Source organism: Camelus ferus, chromosome 11, assembly GCF_009834535.1.
Source record: "Camelus ferus isolate YT-003-E chromosome 11, BCGSAC_Cfer_1.0, whole genome shotgun sequence".
Classification (NCBI taxonomy): Eukaryota; Metazoa; Chordata; class Mammalia; order Artiodactyla; family Camelidae; genus Camelus; species Camelus ferus.
The window spans coordinates 67,550,739-67,571,223 of NC_045706.1; the positions used below are offsets into that span (position 1 = coordinate 67,550,739).

The following is a 20,485-nucleotide window of genomic DNA, read 5'->3' on the forward strand; positions in this document are numbered from 1 at the left end:
TCCATGGCTCTGGCCTTGAGAGCCGCTAGAGTCACAGAAGGAAACACTGGTGGGCAACGATAGGCCCACCTGTTCGGCTGCATCCCTTACCACTTTGCCTTTACCTCTTTCCTGTAGGAGATTCTCATCCCAGTTCTGGGTTTGCTCTCAGCTGTGGCAGATCTTTCCCATACTTGTTTCCCACCTCAAGCACGTGCATCTCTTTCCTTCTCTACCCAAAGTCTTTCCCCGGTGTTCTAGGAACTTGCTCATCCCAATGTCAGGAGAAGTCTGTGAATGATTTAACACATCGCTACCCCGCCACGCCCCATGTCCAGGGAGCAACCCTCAATCAAGGAGGAATTGGAGTCAATCGATAAATATTGTATATCTAAGATCTCTCTGCCTAACCCTAAGAATTTAAGAATTTCTCCTTGGTTTTCCTCTAAAAGATTTATAGCTTTGCATTTACATTTCGATCGATAATCCATTTTGACTGATTTGAATTAGGTTTAAGGTTTTTTTTTCTTTTTCATATGGATACGCAGTTGCCTCAGTTCCATTTGTTGAAAGTTTATCCTTTCTCCATTAAACTGCTTTTGCAACTTTTCACAAAATCGATAGACCATATTTGAATGAGTCCATCTCTGGACTCACTATTCTGTTCCACTTGATGTATGTCTATATCTTTACCAATACCATGATGTCTTTATTGCTCTGGTTTTTTAGTAATTCTTATAATCAAGTAGTATGTCCAATTTTATTTTCCTTTTTCAAAATTGTTTAAACTGTTCTAATCCTTTGCATTATAATGTTTTGCATTATAGAATCAGTCTATATCTAGTATAAATCTTGCTGAGATTTTTATTGAAATTGAATTAAATTTTAAGAATTGACACCTTCACAGTATTGATTCTTTCAATCCATGGACACAGTATTTATTTAGGTCTTCTTTTCTTTCATCATCAATTTGTGATTTTCAACAAACAAACCCTGCCCATATTATGTTGTATTTATTCCTGGGTATTTGATACTTTTGAAGTACTGTAAATGGCATTTTAAAAAATATCTGCTTCCAAATACATATTGCTAGTATGTAGAAATATGATTGATTTTTGTGTGTTGAACTTGTACCCTGTGGCTTGTTGAATGTATCAGTTCTAGGAAGCTTTCAGTAGGGTAGGTTCCTTGGGTTTTGTATGAATACATTCATGTCATCTGCTCATAGGCATAGTTTTATTTTTCCCTTTACAATCTGTGTGCCTTTCATTTATCTTTGTAACATTATTAATACTGGTGGCTGCTTATAGTATGATATTGAATAGGGTTGGTGAGAGAAGACATCCTTGATTTGTTGAACTCAATGAAAATATACTCAGCCTTTCACCATTAAATATGTCAAGTGAAAGTATTTTAAAATACCCTTTTTTATGTTGTGGAAGATTATTAAGAAATGTTCATCATGAATAGATGTCGAGTTCTATCATATCCTTGTTCTGCGTCAATTGGTGTTATGATGTGGCTTTTCTTTTGTCTGCTAATATTGTGCATTATGTTTATTGGTTTTCAATATTGAACTGTGTGAATTTCTTAGATAAACCCTGGTTTAATATTGTCTTAATATAGTTTTGGATTTAATTTGCTAATATTTTATTGAAGTTTTTGTATTTATATTCATGAAAGATATACATCTGTAGTTGTTTTAACACCTTTATTGTGGCATGATTCCTGTACAGGAAACTACACATATTTCAGATGTACAATTTGATGAATTTTGACAGAGGCAAACATCAATGAAGCCACTACCACAATCAAGATAGCTAACATTTCCATCACTCCCCAAGAGGTGCAAATTTTGAATTCCCAATATATCCCTTCCCAAAAGCTTTATCCTCTGATAACCATAAATTTGTTCTCTATGTCTGTGGGTCTGTTTCTGTTTTGTAGATGAGTTCATTTGGGTCCTTTAATATTCCACATATAAGTGCTATCATATGGCATTTTTCTTTCTGTTTCTGGCATACTTCACTTAGAGTGATGTTCTCCAGGTCCAGCCATGCTGCTACACATGGCATTATTTTATTCTTTATTATGGCTGAGTAGTATTCCATTGTGTGTATGTATGTATATGTATATAAATACCACATCTTCTTTATCCAGTCATCTGTCAATGGGTATTTGGGTTGTTTCCATGTCTTGGCTACTGTAAATAGTGCTGCTGTGAACATTGGGGGTGCATGCATCTTTTCAACATATACTTTTCTCCAGACATACGCCCGTGAGTGGGATTGCTTGATCATATGGCAAGTCTTTTTTAATTTTTTTGACTGCTCCCAATACTGTCCTCCATAATGGCTGCACCAATTTACATTCCCACCAACGGTATAAGAGGGTTCCTTTTTCTCCACTTCCTCTCCAGCATTTATCATTGGTGGAATTTTTAAAGGTGGTCATTCTGACTGACGTGAGGTGATATCTCATCGTAGTTTTGATTTGCATTTCTCTTACAATTAGTGATATTGAACATCTTTTCATGGGATTGTTGGCCATCTGGATGTCTTCTTTGGAGAAATGATTACTTAGGTCCTCTGTCCATTTTTTGATGGGGTTGCTTATTCTTTTATATTAAGCTGTATGTGTTGGTTGTATGTTTTGGAAATTAGTCCCTTGTCAGTCACAGCATTTGCAAATATTTTCTTCCATTCTGTAGGTTGTCTTTTCATGTTATTTATGGTATCCTTAACTGTACAAAAGATTTTAAGTCTAATTAGATTCCATTTATTTATTTTTTGCTTTTATTTCCATTACTCTAGGAGCTGGTCATAAAAAATATTGCTGTGATTTGTGTCAAAGAGTGTTCTGCCTATGTTTTCCTCTAGAAATTGTATAGTATGCAGTGTTACATTCAAGTCTTTCATTCATTTTCAGTTTACTTTTGTACATGGTGAAGAGAATGTTCTAATTTCAGTCTTTTACAAGTAGCTGCCCTAGTTTTCCCAGCACCACTTGTTGAAGAGACTGTCTTTTCTCCATTGTGTGTTGTTGCTTCCTTTGTCATAGATTGATTGACTGTAGGTGCAAGGGTTTATTTCTGGACTTTGTATTCTGTTCCATTGATCCAGGTGTCTGTTTTTGTGCCAGAACCATACTGTTTTGATTTCTGTAGCTTTGTATGATAGCCTGATGCCAGGGAGGGTGATTCTCCCAGCTCCATTCTCCTCTTTTAAGACTGTTTTGGCTATTTGGCATTTTTTGTGTTTCTTAACACAATTTATTTTTAACAATTTATTTTGCTCCAACTCTGTGAAAAATGTCATTCGTAATTTGATAGGGATTGCACTGAATCTGTATATTGCCTTGGGTATTATGGCCATTTTAACAATATTGATTTTTCCAATCCAAGAACATGCTATATCTTTCCATCACTTAAGTGAATTCAATTTCTTTCCTCAGTGTCTTATAGTTTTCAGAATACAGGTCCTTTGTCTACTTGGTTAGGTTTAGTCCTAAGTATTTTATATGTTTTAGTACAATGGTAAATGGTATTATTTCCTTAATTTGTTTTTTCCCATTTTTCAGTATTATTAGGTAGAATTGTTACAATTTGACTGCACATATACAATGTATTGCATGTAAATACATATACCCAAAATACTGCACCTTGTTTTTAAATTTACATATATGTATTTTTCATTGTTTGTAAGAAGGTTTAGAGCTTTAGCTATTTAAACTTACATAGTTATCAAAGGAATAAAGCCATCCACAAAATAAAAATTAATTGAAAAGGATAAATACACCTGCTATTGACAGCAACATTATTTTTATAATTGCCAATTATAATTACCAAGGTATGGAAGCGTTATAAATGCACATCAATAGACTGAAGGGAAAAGAAGATGTGGCATATATATGTAATGGAATACAGATCACCCATAAGAATGAAAGGTATTTTGCCTTTTGCAGCCCTTCATTGACATTTTTTCCACTTCAAAAACCAGAATTTTATAACTGGCATAAACATTTCCATTGCATCAAAAGTACCTAGAAATAAACTTAACCAAGGAGGTTGCCTATACTTTGAAAACTATAAAACATTGATGAAGGGAGTTGAAGATGATACAAAGAAATGGAAATATATCTTATGCTTCTGGATTGGAAGAATCAACATTATCAAGATGGCTGTACTACCCTAAACAATCTACAGATTCAATGCAACCCCTGTCAAAGTACTCACAATATTTTTCACAGAACTAAAGCAAAAATTCCAAAATGTATATGAAACCATAAAAGACTCTAAACTGACAAAGCAATCTTTTGAAGGTCTTTTTTTCCCCCTTTCTTCTTTTTGTCCTTTTCTTATAGTTTGATGACAAGAGAAGTTTCTTTAACATTTGTTGTAAAGCTGGTTTGGTGCTGCTGAATTCTTTTAGCTTTTGTTTATCTGTGAAGCTTTTGAATTTGCCTTCAAATCTGAATGAGAGCCTTGCTGGGCAGAGTATTCTTGATTGTAGGTTTTTCTCTTTCACCACTTTACTTATATCTTGCCACTCTCTCCTGGCCTGTAGAGTTTCTGCTGAAAAATCAGCTGATGGCCTAATGGGAGTTCCCTTGTATATTATGTGTTGCTTTTCTCTTGCTAATTTTAATATTTTCTCTTTATCCTTAATTTTTGTCAGCTTGATGACTATGTGCCTTGGTGTATTCCTCTTTGGGTTTAGTATCTCTTCAAAAAATATCTCAGGTTCTTTCTCTCTCTCTTCTCTTTATGGTACCCCTATAATGCGAGTATTAGTAAGCGTCATGTTGTTCCAGAGTTCTCTTAAATAATTTCTTTTTCTGCTATTTTGTTGTTAGTGGATAGAAATGCCACTGATTTCTGTATATTAGTTTTATATCCTGCAACATTACCAGATTCAGTGATGAGCTCTAGTAGTTTTCTGGTTGCTTCTTTAGGGTTGTCCATGTATAGTACCATGTCATCCACAAACAATGACAGTTTTACTTCTTCTTTATCGATTTGGATTCCCTTTATTTCTTTTTCTTCTCTGATAGCTATGGCTCGGGCTTCCAAAACTATGTTGAATATAAGTGGTGAGAGTGGGCATTGTTGTCCTGTTTCTGATGTTACAGGAAATGCTTTCAGCTTTTCATCATTAAGTATGATATTAGCTGTGTGTTTGTCATACATGGCCTTGATTATGTTGAGGTATGTTTCATCTGCACACCATTTCTGGATAGTTTTTATCACAAATGGATATTGACTTTTATCAAAAGCTTTTCTGCATCTATTGAGATAATCACACAGTTGTTATTCTTCAGTTTGTTAATGTGAGGTATCACATTGATTGATTTGTTGATATTGAAAAATCTTTGTATCCCAGGGATAAATCTCACTTAATCATGGCATATGATCCTTTTAGTGCATTGTTGGAGTCCATTTGCTAGTTTTTTGTTGAGGATTTTTGCATCTATACTCGTAAGTTATATTGGCCTGTGATTTTCTTGTTTTTTGGTATCTGTCTTGTTTTGGTATCAGGGTGAGTGTGGCCTCATAGAATGAATTTGGAATTGTTCCTTCCTCTTTAATCTTTTTGGAATAGTTTCAGAAGGTTAGATGTTAACTCTTCTGTAAATTTATGTTAGAATTCACCTGTGAAGCCAGCTAGTCCTGGACCTTTGCTTGTGGATATTTTAAAATTACTGACTTAATTTGGTACCAGGTAATTGGTCTACTCATATTTTCCATTTCTTTCTGATTCAGCCTTGGCAAATTGTACCTTTCTAAGAAATTGCCCATTTCTCCTAGGTTGTCCTTTTTGTTGGCATATAGTTGCTTCATAGTAGCCTCTTACGAGCCCTTGTATTTCTGTGATATTGATTGTGACTTCTCCTTTTTTATTTTATTAATTTGGGCCCTCTCCCTTTTTTCTTGATGAGTCTAACTAAAGGTTTGTCAGTTTTATTCATCTTTTCAAAGAACCCATTTTAGTTTCATTGATTTTTTTTTTGTCTTTATTTCATTCATTTCTGCTCTGAATTTTATGATTTCTTTTCTTCTACTAACTTTGGGTTTTCTTTGCTCCTCTTTCTCTAGCTGCTTTACATTTAAGTTTAAGGTTGTTTATTTGAGATTTTTCTTGTTTCCTGAGGTAGACTTGTATTGTTATAATCTTGCCTCTTAGAACTGCTTTTGCCGCATCTCAAAACCTGTGTGATTGTTGTGTTTTCATTTTCATTGATCTCAAAGTATTTTCCAATTTTCTCTTTGATTTCTACAGTGATTCACTGATTGTGTAGTGGCATATTGTTTAGCCTCCACGTATTTGCAGTTTTTGCATTTTTTTTTCCTTGTAGTTGATTTCTGACCTTATAGCCTTGTGATCAGAAAAGGTTCTTAGTATGATTTTAATTTTCTTAAATTACTGAGGCTTCCTTTGTGATCCAATATGTGATTGATTCTGGAGTTTATTCCATGTGCATTTGAGAAGAATGTGTATTATGTTGCTTTCAATTAGAATGCTCTTAGATATTAATTAAGCCCATCTGGTCTAACATGTCATTTGGGGTCTGTATTTCTTTACTGGCTTTCTGTCTGGATGTCCATTGATAAAAGTAGGTGTTAAGGTTCCTCACAATTATTGTGTTATTGTTGATTTCTCCTTTTATGTTCGTTAAAAATTGCCTTATATATTGAGGTGTTCCTTTGTTGGGTGCGTATATATTTACAGCTGTTATACCTTCTTGGATTGGTACCTTGAGTATTATGTAGAATCCTTTTGTGACTCTCATAACAGTCTTTAAGATCACTGTTGTTAGATATAAGTATTGCTACTCCAGCTTTCTTTTGGTTTCCGTTTGTAAGGAATTTTTGTTTTCCCATCCCCTCACTTTCAGCTTGCATGTGTCTCTAGGTCTGAAGCGGGTCTCTTGTACATAGCATACACATGCGTCTTCTTTTTGTATCCAGTCCGTCAGTCTATATTTTTTGGTCAGAGCAGTTAATCCCTTTATATTTAATGTAATTATCAATACGTATATTCTTATTACCATTTTGTTAATTGTGTTGGGTTAATCTCACAGATTCCACTCACATTAAAGTTTCTTAGGTCTTTTTCCCTTCAGTGAGGTTTTACATACCTTTGTATATAGTTAGATTCTTTAGTCACATTCTACATTCTATTCTGGGATACACTGATCTCCTAGCTATTTGTAACTTGTATACATCAATATTTGGTTTTTATGCTGTAAAGTTCTGTGGGTTTTGACATACATATAACATGTACCTGTTTTTAAAATATACAGATGGTTTCACCAAGCTAAAAAATCTTCAAAGCTTCACCTAGGAAACTGATCCCTTCCTCTTGTTCCCTGAACTCCTGGCAACCACTGATCTGTTTATAATATATATAGTTTTCGCTTTATTCAGAATGCTATATAACTAGAATTGTACAGTATGTAGCCTTTTCCGATGGGTTTCTTTAACTTAGTGATATTCATTTAAGATACATTTGTGTATTTTCATGTCTTGATGGCTCATTCTCTTATTCAGTAATATTCCATTGTATGGATGTACCACTGTTTGCTTACCCATTCATGTACTCAAGGACATCCTGGTTGCTTTTAGTTTTTAATAGTATTGAGTAAAGCAGTTGTAAACGTTTAGGTGTTGAATTTTATATCTATATAGCTTTGAAATATTTAAATACCTAGGAGTGCAGTTGCTGGATTTTATGGTAATACAATGAACTTTGTAAAACACTGCTAAATTGTCTTCCAAAGTGGCTCTACCATTTTCCATTCCCAGCAGCATTGCATGAGAGTTCCTGTTACTCTGCATCCTCACCAACAACAGGTATTGTCAGTTTTTGGTTTAGTCTCTTTGAAAGCTGTGTAGAGGTAACCCATCAGTTTGTTAATTTTCATTCTCCTAATAACAAATGGTGTTGAACATCTTTTTACATGCTTATTTACTGTCTGAAAATCTTCAGTAGTTGTCTGTTCAGATCTCTTGTTCACTTTAAATCAGATTATGTTCTTATTGTTGAATTTTTTTTGTAAATTTTGAATACAATATATATAATATATATTCTGCTATTGTTCAGTAAAGCATTCTGTAATTGTAAATTTTACCTTTTCAGTTAATGGTGATGCCCAGTTCTTCCACATCCCTGCTGGCTTTCTTTTTCTTAGTTGAATCCAGTACTAATAGAGGAGAGTTGAAGTCTCTAATTATATTTGTAGGTTTGTTTATTTCTCCTTAACTCCACCCTCTTTATTCTGTGCATTTTAAAACTCTTTTGTTAGGTATATGTACATTTAGGAATCTACATTTTCTTGGTAAATTGATAAGTTTATTATGTAATGTTCTTATTCTTGGTAATTTTCATTCTTTGAAGTATACTTCTTTGTATTAATATATTCACTTCAGTATTATTTTGATTAGTGTTTGTACGCTATATCATTTATCATTCTTTCATTTATAAACACTGATATTTGACATTGGTTTCTTAAAAACCACATATAGTTTGACTATGTTTTATTTATTTGTAGGGATGTTTCTTTTATTTTGACAACTTCAGTATGTTTTATTGTGTTATAGATATATAAAGTTTATCCTCTTAACCATTTAAGTGTACAGTATAAAAGTGTTACCAAATGCATATTGTTATGTAACACATCTCTAGAATTTTTTCATCCTACAAAACTCAAATTCTATACTCATTAGGAAGCTAACTTTCCTCTCCTGACAACCACCATTCTACTTTCTTTTTCTAAGAGTTTGGCTGCTCTAGATAACTCTTATAAGTAGAATCTTACCATATTTATTGTGAGAGTCTGTCTTTTAAATGGTGAGTTTAGGTCATTTAAAATTAATGTAATTATTGATATGTTTGGATTTAGATCTACCATTTTAAGTGATTTATGTGTTTTTCCTCTGTTTTTCCTTTGTTTCCCCAAATCCTGCCTTCATTTTGAGTTATTTGAATACTTTTATCATTCAACTTTATTGACTGTGTTTTTTTTATGTCTTGTATAAATAGTTTTTGATGGTTTCTTTGAAAATTACAGTTTACATATTTAACTTTTCACAGTCTCATTGAAATGAATACTTTTATCCTTAAGTGGAATTTTGTCTTAAAACCATGTGAATCTCTTTAACCCCTTTATTTTGTAGTTGTATTATATATTACAACTGTACACATTAAAAAACCTGCAGATAGTGTTATTATTTTTTCTGCTTTCAACCATCAACTGCATTTCAAAGAACTTAAGAGAATAGCCTATTATATGTACCATGACAATGACCATTTCTCTTGCTTACTATCCCTAAGATACTATCATTTTCTGGTATCATTTCCCTTCAATCTGAAGAACTTCCTTTAGCAATTCCTTTAGGGCAAATCTGCTGGCAACAAATTCTGTTAGTTTTCCTTCATCTGAGAACACTTTCATTTCACCTTCATGCCTAGAGTCATTTTTAATAAATATAGATTTTCAAGCTGATAGTTCTGTTCTTTCAGCAACTGAAAAATATGCCACTTCCTTCTGTAGTTTCTGGTTAGTCATTCAAATTGTTCTTCTCTTACAGGTAATATGCCATTTTTTCTGACTGATTTCAGTTTTTCTTTTACTTTAGTTTCAACAGTCTGATTATGATTGGTCTAAGCATGGAATTTCTTTGGGTTTATCCTGTTTAGGGATGGTTTATCCTGTTTAGGGATAGGTTTATGTGGTTTGCCACACTAAGGAAGTTTAGAGATGTTATATCTTGAATTATATTTTTTCAGTACTGAACTTGTTCTGCTGTCCTTCTGGGACTCTGATGGCAAGAATGTTATGCCTTTTGTTATTTTCTTACAGGTTCCTCTCGCTCTGTTAATTTGTCTTCAATATCTTTTTCCAGGTTAAATAGTTTCTATTGATCTATTTTTCAGTTTCACTGACAATTTCATCTGTTATGCACTTTATGCTTTTGAGCTCATTTAGTGAGTTTTATACTTCAGTTATTTTATTTTTCAGTTCAAATATTTCCTTTTGATTTTTTTTTTTTTTTTAATTTAAGGAGCGATGAGAGCTTTGTTAGCACCCAGCAGACAGGCCAATGGGTGGGCTGACAGGCCAATGGTCAGGTGTTCGCACAGGCAGCAGGGGACACGTGGGAAGGTGAGTGTTCAGTCAGGCAGGTAGGCAGGCAGGCAGGCAGCAAGCAGGAAGGATGCAGCTGGGGGCTGCCCTGTGAGGGGTGTGGCATTCCTCCAGCTGCTGCCTGCTGGGGCCTCAGTCTGTGGCTTAGAACTCGGTGTCCACCACTCAGGAAGCTGGCCTGCCTTAGTCAGGCATTGATGAAGACCGAAGCCTGGCCTCCTTTTGTAGCTGGATCTCCTTTAGTGCAAATATGGAAGAAGTGTCAGGAAGTTTGTGGATGCGCTTCCACAGGCTGAGGAAGAACAGAAGTTTCATGGCATCCTCTGCGGAGATACAATTGCGAACTTCAAGCTGCAGCAGCTTGGTGTGGAGGTCAGCCCCGCCTCTGTCAAGTCTACTGCAAGGACAAGGGGACTGGGGATAGCAGTATGTCTTGAACTCTTCACTGGACAGGATGCCTGGCCACGTCTCCTCAGTTGGGGGCTCCCAAGACGCTGAAGATGAAGTGCAGCTGTTCCTCCACCGTGGAGCCCAGGGAAGAAGGGCCGGCCCGTGGCCATCTCATAGAAGATGCAGCCCACACCCCACATGCCAATCTGAGAGGAGCAGTCCGTGGACCTGAGCAGGATGTTGGGGGCCGGTACACAGCCTTACAACCTAATTGGAGTAGGTCCTCATTGGAACTGACTCGGCCCGGGCCAGCTTGAGCTCTCCTCTCTCGTTGATGAGCAGGTTCTGGGGCTTGACGTCTCGGTGTAGCACCTTCTGCCGGTGGCAGCAGGCCAGGCCGCGGATCAGCTGGAACAGGAAGAGTTTCGCATTGTGCCTGTTGATGACGTTCCCACAGCCATCTGGGTACTGCGTCAGGTCCCTGTCCGGGTACTCAAAGACAAGGGTGAGCGACTTCTCTGAGGATAATGTCGTGTGGCGGGATGATGCTGGCGTGTTTGAGGTCCTTGAGCAGGGACGCTTCCCAGAAGGCGGTGCAGGGCGCCCCCTCTTCGTGTTCAGTCTGATCTCCCTGGTGCCACAAGGTTGTCTGTGAGCTTGCTTTTGCCTTTGCAGACGGTGGCATATGTACCCTCTCCCATCTTGTCCAACTTGATGTAGGTCTCCAGTTTCCCAAAGTCGATCCCAGGCAGGCTGACACGGCGGAGGCGGCAGCCGAGGGGCTTGTCAAAGATGGGGATATTGGGGGTCAACTTCTCACGGTAGGCCCTCGGGCAGCCGGGTGTCGGCTGGTAGTGATGGGCGCTTGTCGACGTTCTCCGTGGAGATCTTGCGCGGGGAGTAGGGGGGTGGGGGATGGGGTGGGGGTTGCGCATGCGCACCCTCCCTGGTGACCGCACCTCATGCGAGGGCAGCGGCGGAAGCCTGGTCCCTCTCCCCGGCCGACCCCACCTTCCAGTCCTCGTGTATAATCTCTGGTGCGGAGCTGAGGGGCCCCGTCCAGAGCGAGGCTCCCCAGCGGCAGCTCGTGTGGGGGCCCCTCCACGGTCACCCGCTGCCGCCGCCGCTCTCACCCAGGCCTGTCTGTTCAGGGGCACCAGTTGGCCTTGTCTACACCTCGGCGCCCTCGGAGTGTCACTGACAAGCCGCCTTTTGATCTTCTTCAGCGGATCCGTGGCGACCGGCGGGGGCGCGCGAGCCACCTCAGCGCCGAGGGGCCGGCAGGGCGGCGCCTGGGGCGGCGGCCCGGGCTGAGGCCGCGCGACCTCCTTCTCCTGCTTCCCCTCCTGTTCACCGCAGGCGCCCGTCCCAGGGGGTCTTCGGCCGTGGCTGCCGGGCCCGGGCCGCCGCCCGCTGAGGAGGAGGAGGAGGCGGCGGCAGCGGCGGCGGCGTCCCGCTCAGCCGGCCCTGAGCTCGGCCGCTGCGGGCGGTGGCCCCGGGCTCCTCAGGCGCTGGCTCGAGTCCGAGAGCTCGCGGCGGCGCGCGGTTCAGGGCCGACCGCTGGCGGAGACGCGGCGGACCCCCTTCTGATCCTTCTTTATACCTCATTTCTGAGTCCTCCAACCTATGTATTAATTTTAGGAGTGCTTGCAATTTCTCGTTAGAATATTTTAAATAACTTACTATTTTAAAATCTTTGTCAGGTAATTCTAATAACTTTGTCATGTCAATGTTGATATTTGTTGATCGTCTTTTCCCGTAAGAATTGAGAGTCTCCTGTTTCTTCAAATGCTGAGGAATTTTGGATTGCTATATCAGGCTTTCATACGCTGAGGGTTTTTTTTTTTTAATCCTTTGAATAAAGTTGGTATGTTTGTTTTGGCAAGAAATGTACCTGGTTAAATTCAGGCCACAGGTTTCAGCCCATCTTCCTTGGCTCCGGGTTGACTGTCAATTCAGTTTCAAAACCTTTGCAGAGCTATTCAGATCTGCCCCACTAAGTGCACGTCCAGCGGCTGTCCGGGTCTGACCAGAAGTCTTTCTGATAATCAGGTTTTACAAGTCTTTATTACACTGATTAGCATCAGGTCCAGCCATGCACACAAAGTTTGGGATTAAATTTCCTAAGATTATTTAAAAATTTACTGAGATTTCTTTCATGAGGTCTGCCCTCATCAGTAACCTCCCCAGTACACTTCATGTCCCTGGAGTACTTCTCTCAGGTTCTGTATTCAGAAACACAGGGCCTTAGTTATTCTGTGCTGCTTACTTTTGGGACCAAGAGGTGACAGGACCAGAGGATGAAAAACAGGGTAACTTTACCAGAGATTTGGTGGTACTTTAAATTCTGGTCTTCTTTCCAATTCTCCTGATGTTATTCAGTTTGCAGGGTCCTCTAACAGCTGCTCTGTGCATTCTGTCTCAGAGCTGCACTCAGTGGTACAGACAGGGTGGAACGTGTTTTCTCCAGCTTACCTGGAACTGACTCCCACAATTATTTATTTACTTTTTATTTCTGCATATTACCTGCACCCAATCTTGGCCTTCTAGATTTCTGAATACTTCTGGTCTTGACTCATTTTCCTTCTTCCCCATTCAACTGCCTAATACTCAGTCACTGTGTTATTAAATGACATTAATTCCTTTTATTTTGTAACTGCTTTGCCTAGCCTCACTCCAAGTGCAAAGGGCAGACTCACTGAGATTTGGGGGAAATGCCTGGTAACTACTGTCCTGCGTTGGTTAATTAGAACATCAACAAGATTACAAAGCAATATTTTATGATTTCCCATTGGCATGTTTCACAGAAAACATTTTCAAGTTGAAGTAAATAATGGAAAGAAGTACTCGCTAACAAATTAATTACCTGTTAATTTATCACTAGAGTGACTGGCAAGCTAGAAAATAAATTTATTACTTTTTATCTTAAGCTGAAGTACACAGAGAATTTCTGTGTGCAGCTCCTTACACGTGGTGTTCAAGGATGACAAGTTCCCTGTATAGCAGCCCTGGGAAATTCTCTGGAAATGTTCCATCACAGTTTCCACTAGCTAGCTCTGCTCGTGGCCCTCAGAGCCAGCTACACACAAAGTAGGGAAATGTAAATAAACTTCCTCTTTCCTCTCTCTTCTGCCTCTTCAGGCTTTCTATCTGTGCTTCCTACAAACATCTCAATTCCAACAAGCCCCTCTCTTGAGCGTACTTCCTGCTAGATTTATTTAATTATATTCCACTTCATTTCTGGATGTAAAGCAGCTTATTATTTCCTCAGCTTCTTTCCCTCACTGCTAATCTTCTTGAAAGACTGACATACTCCTCCCAGAAGAGAACTGGAATGATGTCAAAGGAATGAAATATTACATTGGTTCTCAAAGTGTGGTCCCTATACCAGTAGCAATACAGCACCTAGTAACTTGTTATAAAGGCAGATTCTTGAGTCCCACCTATAGAATCAGAAACTCTTCAGGTGCAGCCCCACAATCTGTGTTTTGACAAGCCGCCTAGGTGATACTGATGTACGCAAAATTTGGGAACCATTGTAAATAGGGAGTTAATAATTGCCTGGTACTGGTGGAATGAAGGGGAAGGGTGTGGTCCGTATGTGGGTTGCTTGTCAAATTGTGAGGACTTATTGAATTGGTTATTCCATGCTTGAAATAAGTCTTGTCACTAGCACCCTGAGTGGCTGTGCGCAGTGCAGGAAGGGAAAGCGAAGTATAAATGGTGGGTGCGAAGGGCTGACAGCGCCCCAAGTGTCTTTCACCTCTGCCTTCTCCATCTGGTGGCCTGCAGAGTGTTCTCCCCAGCTACTGTGAACACTTTGGCAATTATTCCAAGGGGCATTTTTCTAATAAAAACCCACTCATTGTTCCTCCAGGGTTTTTTTCTCCTTCAGTGGCCCTGGAAGCACTAGGCAAACACATTTTTAATGACCAGAATTCACAGATACGGTATTATCCTTCCTCTCCATGTATGATTTCAGTAATCCACTGAGACTTCTTGGCTGGCTTTTTACAGTCCTTAACATCACATAAATTTTGATTCAGCCAAGTAGGTTTCCTTAACATAATACAGTTATTTCAGTATTATAAGATAATCATAAATCTGAATCATTATGTCTTGTGTTGGACACAGAATTATATGTTGAGCCATAATTTATAATTGAACAAAGTTGGTCCTTCTTAACAAAGCATTCTTTGATATCACTGAATCATCAAGAGAAATAAGGAAATGGTGATTGGCTAAACAAAACTTCTATTGTAAGAAAAAATCTTTCTTCAGAGAAATATTGAGCAAGTGGAATATATGTTCATGACAGTACTGACATTGATCCCAGCGATCCTACATTGGCGTTTCCATCTAAACATCATGAAAATACAGGATATAAAAGTGTGTGTGTGTGTGTGTGTGTGTGTGTGTATACACACATACATATAAATAAATACACTACAATTCACTATCAATAGAAACACCAACCCCTGGAAAACACTCAATATTTTCTGGAAGTTTCCTCACTGTTATCAAACAAGAGATAAAGTTATTTGAACATTAGTGTCAGGGAGAAATTTCTGTAGTTAGCTTGTAAGTATCTATGCACTGTGCACTGTTCCTCCCATTAGAGTAGCAGGAAGAGTTTTACAATGGTTAATTTTATTTCACAAATATATGCTCACAACTCAAAAGTTGATTATAATTGACCCTCAAATAATGCAGGAGTTAGGGGCACTAATCCTCCTTGCAGCCAAAAGTCTGTGTGTAACTCAGAGTTGGCCCTCCATATACTTGGTTCCTCCACATATGTGGTCCCGATTTGGTAGACTCAACCAACCTCAGGTCATTTGGTAATGTAGTATTTAATATTGAAAAAAATCCCTGAATAAGTGGACTCATGCAGTTAAAATCCACAGTGTTCAAGGACTGACTGAATAATGCTTTGTTTTAGAAGATTGTCTTTATAAATAACAAATTTTGATTTCAGTTTTTGTAAGTACTTTATATTTTGAGAAAAATTATGTATTTGCTCATAATTTATATTAACGTTTTCAGCTTGTTTTATCATTTATTTTTTCCATTTCTCTTTTTTGGGGGCTGTGATTTACCTTTACTGAAAAAACACAGTTGGTAAGTTTAAAGTTCGATGGGTTTGACAAATGTATACACCTATGTAACCACCACCTTAATTAAGATACACAGCATTTCTACAACAAAAACTGTTCACTTCTCTCTTTTTCCAGTTACTGCCTTGCACCCAGAGAGAAAAACCGCTGTTCTGGTTTTCATTATCATATATTGATTCCTCTATGTTATTGTATGTGTCAGTAGTTGATTTCAATTTATTACTAAGTAGTAATTAATTTCCACGACTAATGATTTTACCCACCTTTTCATATATATTTTGACATTCATTTATTTTCTATGTTGAAGTATTGATAGAAAAATACCCCCCATCTCTGTATTGGGCTGAGTGGTTTCTTACTGAATTATCAGTGTTCTTTATATGTTTTGGATATAAGTTCTATATCAGATATGTGTTTTGGAAATATTCTCACGAAATCTCTGGCTTATCTTTATTTTCTTAAGAATTATTTGCAACAGGCTTAAAACAACAAAGATTTATTACTTCTCTATTCTGTGGTTTTGAAATCTTGGTGATTTTCCTCCTGGTCTTGCCTAGGGTCACTTCTATGGCTTAAATGGAAATGAAACACCCAAAACAACCTACTCACATACCTAGAAGTTGATGCCATCACTGTGTGTGCCCCAAGGAGGCCTCTCCTCTTCTAGAAAGCTAGTGTGAACTTCTGCAAAACTTGGAGGCCTCAAGATTCTAAAAGAGTGAAAGCAGAAGGTGTGATGCTTCTTAAGTCCCAGTATCAGAAGAAATGTAATATTAGTTGTGTTGCATTCCATATTTACTCCTTTTATGATTCCTTCTTCACTCCTGGTATTTCAAGTTTCCTTCTGGTGTCACTTCCCTTCTGCCTGAAGAACTTCTTTTGGGAATTTTTACGAGCAGCTCTACTGGCAACAAAATTTCTTAGTTTTCATTCATCTGAGAATGTCTTGATTTCACCTTTATTCTGGAAGGACAGCTTTGCTTGATGTAGAAATCTGGAGTAATATATATTTTTTTCTTTCATTGCTTTAAAGGTGTGCCACTTCCTTCTGGGTTCCATGGTTTCAATTGAGATAGCTACTGTTCTCCCTTGTAATTAGTTCATCTTTTCTCTTTTACTACTTTTGAGAGTTTCCCTTTATCTGTAGTTCTCAGAAGTTTATTTCTGATGTGTCTTGATATGTATTTCTGTTTGGGGTTCACACAGCTCCTTGTACCTATAAATTTATGTCTATTATTTCTTTGAAAACTATTTCAGTCCCACATTTTTCTCTTTTCCTTTTGGGACTCTGCTGATACAAATGTTAAATTTTTTGTTATTTTTCTACAGATGATTCCCTGTGATTCTATTAACTTCTTTCAGTCTATTTTCTCTCTGTTGTGCAGTTTGGGTTATTTTCACTGTTCTCTTCTGTCTTCAAGTTCCGTTATTATTTGCCCTGTGATAGTAATTCTGAATATTGATCATTGGCCTCTCTGGTGGCTTTTTTATTTTGGTTAATGTATTTTTCAGTTCTATAATTTCTATTTGATTTTTTATATCCTCCATTTCTTTGCTTAGATTTTCTATGATAGATTAGAAAATCACTATTTATATTAATTGATTCAGGAAAGATCATCAGGAGATGCTAAAATTAATGGATAAATGCTTGAGGAAACAGGGTTTATACATAGTGTCAAAGTTTTGCCCCAGAAAACAATGATTAATTACTTATTAATTGATAAAGTACTTACACATATCAGTTAATAAATAAAAATACTTATTAACTAACTTCAAAGTGGAGTAACCTCACTGACATCATCTTAGTCAAGTGATAAAAGTTAACATCATCAGTCAGAGACACATGAATATCATGGGTCTTTATTATGTTGCACTGAAAAGACCACAGGTTGACTTCTCTAGTATTCTGGCCCAAAATGCATATGCTTAATCTTATCATACAAAAATATAAAACAAATCTAAATCAAAGGAAATTATATGAGATGAATGGCCAGAACTCTAAAAATGTTAAGATCATAAAAGATAATTAAATATTAGGGAAATCGTTCCAAAGTAAAGGTAACTAAAAACATATGACAAATAGATCAATGTATGATCCTGAATTGGATCCTGGAATGGAGACAGAAGGGTGAAAAAGAAGTCCATTTTTATTTATTTGTTTTGTTTATTTGTTTTGTTTTTGCTATAAAGAACATAGTTGGGAAATCAGAAAACCTGAATGGCTCTGTGGATTAGATAGTGGTACTGTATGAATACTAATAATGTCCTGATGTTAATGGCTGTGCTGTAATAGGGGAGTGTGTTAGTCTCCTAGTACAGTCATAATTTACTGTCAAAATATTACAGATTGAGTTCCTTAAACAACAGATTTTTTTTTCCCAGAGGAAATGCTTCATTTTATTTCCACTCACGATACCCCAAAAATGATCAGTCCCTACCCCTCCCTCACCTTGATGTGGCCCTCACCCCAACAACTTCACACAACACTGATTTTCTCCCAGAGCTAAAATGAACACCCAATCACCAATAACGGCTGTTCTCCACCCAGCCCACCTCCCCATCTGCCTGTATATCCATCTGCTCTGCGAACTTGGCCACCTTTTGGTTCCATCCCCCAAATGTAGTTCTCCAAGGTCACCTGGCTTGTTTGGCTTACATTCTATGGGCACCATTCTTAGAACTTTTCTTGGCTTAGTCCCCAGATGGTTCCCCTGTCCTCCTATGCATCGTCATTCTGCAGAGCTTCCTGGCCTCATTTCCCTGTTTGGGAGACTAAGTTTCCAAGCTCTCCCCTGCTCCCCAAATTCCCTGTGGGGCTCTGTTCCTCAGCTGTTACATAAGGATGTACATGTTGACTGAGGCCAAACATGCCTTGATTCTGTGGAGAGAAGAGGGGAGCCAAATCAGAATGTAAACGAGAGGAGACAAGGATCAAAGAGGAGAGAGAAAGGGGGGTGGGAGGAGGGAGGGAAGGGTTTGATGGGAAGCTGGATGCAGGGGGATGACAGCGGGATGGACCCTCCCACCTCAGCCCCAGAAAGACTAGGGAGCCAGAGCGGAAGACCAGCGCCCCCTACCGCACAAAGCCCCTGCCTGGCTAGCTGTTCCGGGTCCCCTTGCTTCAAGCCTTGTACACTTAGATGAGCAGCCCCTTGACATACTGGATTTCCCACTCCGCCTACTCAGCCGTCTCCCTCAGCTCCCGGTTCCGAGTCTCCAGCCCCTGGCACCCGCCCTCCAGGGCCTCGCCCTCTGGGCGCTTCCTTGGCAGGTACCTCAGAGCCGCTGATGTGGTCTGGTCCCTCTCCTTTTGCTCGTGGTCCCCGTGGGCGGTGGCAGGATTGGGGTAGGGGGCTGGGCGAGAGGGTGGAGGTGGACAAAGGGGTTGCTGGGATGGGGGCCGGGTTGCCAACCCAGAGTCCCCTGGCCCAGCCTCCCTGCAACAGTAGATGGCTAGCAAGTCAAGGGTATCCAGGGCTGGGGCCTGGGGGAGGTCAATGGTGAGAAGGGGAGGGGCGGTGGCAGCAGCGGTTTAGGACTTCGGGATGATGGTGGGAGGAGGGAGCATCAAGGAAGAAGTCTTCCATCTGCTCAAGTTCCTTTATAGGAGGGAAGCATAGCTTCTAGATCTGGGAAGATGAGGGGAGGGCACCTGAGGGCAAGGGGGCTCCAAAGGGGGAAGGGCTGTAAAGTCGACCAGCTCGGTCATCCAGTCAGGGAAGCCATCATCTACCAGGGGAGCTCCCCCACCCGGAAGCCCGCCCTCCAGGGCTCCCCCAAGGACCTCATAGGGGCCCAGGAGGGCAGGGGCCTGGGGCGGGGGGTGGCTCCCATAGTCTATGAGCCAGCCCAGCCCACTAGCTGGGACCAGGGTCCTGTCCAGGTCCAGCCCCAGGGTCGCCAGGAGTGACATGGCTGTGGTGTGGGTGCTGGGCACGGATGGCAATGAAGGAGGCTGCGCCAACAGCTGGGAGGAGATTCTGGAAGTTGCTCAGCTGGGCGAAAACAGGCACCAAGGCAAAAGTGGAGGACTCCATGGCTGCAGAAAGGAGAGGCAGCGGCGGCCTCAGGTGAAGAAAGAAGGCAGGATCCGCGAGCACAGGCACGCAAGCGTAGAGACTGGCCTGGGGCGCAGAGGGGCCGCAGCTGCAGAGCCATGGCCGGGGCTGTGCAGGCGGAGGCGGTGTCGTGGTAGCAGGAGGAGAGACCTTCATCTGAGGATGGGGAAGAGGCAGCCCCGGGGACTGGGGACAGATATAAACAACAGAAATTTAATTTCTCACTGTTCTAGAGGCCAGAAGTCCAAGATGAAGTTGCCAGCAAGGCTGATTTCTTGTTAGACTTCTCTTCCTATTTTGCAGACATCCATCTTATTGTGCCCCCAACAAGGCCTTTCCTCAGTGAGCATGGACGCTCCTGCTCTCTCTTCCTCCTCTTATAAGGTGTCAGTCCTTTTGGATTCGGGTCCCACATTTATGCCCTCCTTTAATCTTAATCACCTTCTTAATGGCTGTGTTATCAAATGCAGTGACGCTGAGGGTTAGGGATTCAACATATGGACTTAGGGGAAACAGTTGAACCCATTACAAAGTGTCCTTGGTTTTAGGAAATACACACTAAAATATAAGTAAGAAGACAGCATGTTTGCTATATAATTTAGGGAAAAACTGGAGAGAATATTAAAATAAAAAGTGATAATACGTTAACAATTGGGGAACTGAGATGAACTGTATGTACTTCTTTGTACAATACTTTCAGCTTTACTGAAAGGTTTCAATTATTTCAACATAAAAAGGTAATGGAAAATGACACGTAGATTTCTCTCCATCCACTGCTTCTACCAAAAGTGATCC

General features: G+C 39.7%; 3 pseudogenes; all 3 read right to left on the minus strand.

Moving 5' to 3' along the window:
- Window positions 1–20,485, minus strand: part of LOC116667318 — a 434,058-nt pseudogene that overhangs the window by 364,043 nt on the left and 49,530 nt on the right.
- On the minus strand, window positions 7,390–11,969 carry LOC116666873 (annotated as a pseudogene).
- The window catches only part of LOC102510696, a 34,710-nt pseudogene continuing 29,152 nt past the window's right edge, over window positions 14,928–20,485 (minus strand).